Genomic DNA, 3,451 nt, shown 5'->3' with positions numbered 1-3,451 from the left:
AAATGTTACTAGAGATAAAGAAGGACATTTTGTAATAATGAGAGGGTCAATCTATCAGGAAGACATAACAATTATAAATATATATGCACCTATTAATAGCATGCCAAAATACATGAAACAAAAACTGACAGAAATTAAAGAAGAGATGGTAATTGATAATAGTCCTTAGAGACTTCAATATCTTCAGCAATAGATAGAACAAGTAGGCAGAAGATCACTAGGAAACAGAAGATTTGACCACTATAAACCAACTAATTCTAACAGATACTCTAGGAGTAGCAGAATATAAATTCTTCTTAAGTGCATATGAAACATTCTTCAGGATAGACCATATGCTAGACCATAAAACAAATGTCAGTACATTTAAAAGGATTGAAATGCTTCAAAGTATGTTCTTCAATTACATGGAATGAAATGAGAAATCAACAACTGAATATAAGAAATTCACAAACACATGGAAGTTAACACACTAAAAACCAGTGGGTTAAATAAGAGTATCAGGAGAAGCTGAGTGCAGTATGTGCCTGTAGTCCCAGCTCCTTGGGAGGCTGAATTGGGAGAATCACTGGAACCGAGGAGTTTGAGGTCAGTCTGGGCAACATAGTGAGACCCTGTCTCAAAAACAAGCAAACAAAAAACAAAACACACACACACACACACACACACACACACACACACACACACACACACACACAAAAGAGCAATTAGCAAATTCATTGAGATGAATAAAAACTAAGACAAAATAGCCAGGTATGGTGGCTCATGCCTGTAATACCGGCATTTTGGGAAGCCAAAGTGGGAGGATTGCTTGCGTTCAGGAGTTTAAGAACAGCCGAGGCAACTTAGCAAGACCTTGTTTCTACCAGAAATAAAAAAGTTTAGCTGGGCAGTGGTGGGGCAGGCCTGTAGTCCAAGCTACTCAGGAGGCTGAGGTGGGAGGATTGCTTGAGCCCAAGAGATGGCGATTGCAGTGAGCTGTGATTGTGCTACTGCATTCCAGCCTGGGAAACAGAATAAGACCCTGTCTAAAAAAAGAAATTAAGAAAAAATATAACTAAATTTACAGAATACAACTAAAGCTGTAAAGGAAAATTTTTAGCTATAAATATTTATATTATAAAAGAAGAATGATCTCAAAGCAATAAACTAAACTTCTACCTTAAGACACTAAAGAAAAAGAAGAGCAAACCAAACCTAAGGCAAGCAGAATAAAGGAAATTATAAAGATTAGAGTGGAAATTAATGAAATAGATAATAAAAAATATAGAGAAAAAAATCAACAAACCCAAAAGCCAATTCCTTGAAAAGATCAACAAAATCAACAGACGTTTTAGCTATACTGACCAAGAGGAAATGAGAAGACTCAAATTGCTAAAATCAGAAATGAAAAATGGACATCACTACTGACCTAATAGAAATAAAAAGGATTATAACATAATACTATGAACAGTAATATGCCAATAAATTAGGCAATTTAGATAAAATGAATACATCTTTGGAAAGAGACAAATTATCAAAGGTAACTCAAGAAGAAATAGAAAGTTTGAATAGATCTGTATCAAGTAAAAATATTGAACAAGTAATATAAAGCTGCCAACAACAACAACAACAATTCAGGCCTAGATTTCTTCTCTGTTAAATTGTAGCAAACATTTAAAGAAGAATTAATAGAAATATTTACAAACTTTTCCAAAAAGAAGAAGGATGAACACTTTTCAGTTTATTCTATGAGGTCAGTATTATCCTCATACCAAAACAAGACAAAAACATAAAAATAAAACTGCAGACCAATATCCTCAAGAATATAAACCCTGGCTGGGTATAGTGGCTCATATCTATAATCCCAGCCCTTTAAGAAGCTGATGTGAGAGAATGGCTTTGAGCCTAGGAGTTCAAGGCCAGCCTGGACAACATAGTGAGACCCCCCTCCACCTCTACCAAAAATGAAAAATTAGCTGGGTGTGGTGGTGCACGCCTGTAGTCCCAGCTACTTGGGAGGCTGAAGTGGGGGGATCATTTGAGCCTGGGAAGTAGGGGCTGCAGTGAGCCATGATTTCATTACTGCACTCCAGCCTGGGTGACAGAGCAAGACCCTGTCTCAAGACCCTCCCCCAAACAAACAAACAACCCAAACGAGAACACAGACTCCCAAATCTTCAACAAAATACTAGCGAACAGTGTATATCAATATATAAAAATGCTTGTACACCATGAGCATGTTAGATGTATCCCAGTGATTTATTTATTTATTTATTTATCTGGAGACAAAGCCTTGCTCTATCCCCGAGGCTGGAGTGCAGTGGCAAAATCTTGGCTTTTTACAACTTCCACCTTCTGAGTTCAAGCGATTCTCATGCCTCAGCCTCCTGAGTAACTGGGATTACAGGTGCCAGCCACTATGCCTGGCTAATTTTTGTATTTTTAGTAGAGATGGGGTTTCACCATGTTGGCCAGGCTGGCCTCAAACTTCTGACCTCAGGTGATCCTCCCACCTCAGTCTTGCAGAGTGCTAGAATTACAGATGTGAGCCACCGTGCCCGGCCATAGTGATTTATTATAAGGTTGGTTTAACATCTCCAAATCAACCAATAGGACCAAAAATAGTAGGTGTGTTCTCATAGATGCAGGAAAAAACATTTGCTGAAATTTAACATGCTCTCATGGTAAAAACACTCAACAAACTAGAAATAGAAGAGAATTTTCTTAACCTGATAAAGAACATCTACAAAAACATTCACAGCTAACTTCGTATTTCATAGTAAAAGACTAAATTCTTTTCCCCTAAATTCTCTAGAAGAGAATGACTGCTCTCACCACCTCTATTGCACTGGAGTTTTTATCCAGGGAAATTTGGCCAAAACAGATAAACAAACAAACAAACAAACACTCAGAATCCAAGTTGAAAAGGGAAAAGTAAAATCATCTCTGTTCACAAGCAACATAATCTTGTAGATGGAAAATCTTAAGGAACTGTTAGAACTAATAAATGAGCTTGGCAAGTTTGCAGGATCCAGAATATACAGGAATCAGTTGTATTTCTTCCATTCAATTGTATGCTTTAAATATATGGATTGTATGGTATGTGAATTATTTTTCTTTTTCTTTTATTTATTTATTTATTTATTTATTTATTTATTTATTTATTTTTGAGGCCGGGTCTCACTCTGTTGACCTGGCTGGAGTGCAGTGGCACGATCACGGCTCACTGCAGCATCCAACTCCTGGTCTCAAGTGATCCTTCCACCTCAGATGGAAGGATCCATCTGAGGTGTGTGCCACCATGTCCAGCTATTTTTTTGGATTTTTTGTGGAGATGGGGTTTCGCCGTGTTTCCTGGGTTGGTTTCAAACTCCTAGGCTCAAACAATCCACTTGCCTTAGCTTCCCAAAGTGTTGAGATTACAGGCATGAGTCATAGCATCTAGCCACTATTTTTTCTTTTTTTTTTTTTT

The sequence above is a fragment of the Cebus imitator genome, unplaced genomic scaffold (genome assembly GCF_001604975.1).
Source record: "Cebus imitator isolate Cc_AM_T3 unplaced genomic scaffold, Cebus_imitator-1.0 Scaffold253, whole genome shotgun sequence".
NCBI classification, from domain to species: Eukaryota; Metazoa; Chordata; class Mammalia; order Primates; family Cebidae; genus Cebus; species Cebus imitator.
Note: the sequence above shows the minus strand (reverse complement) of the source record.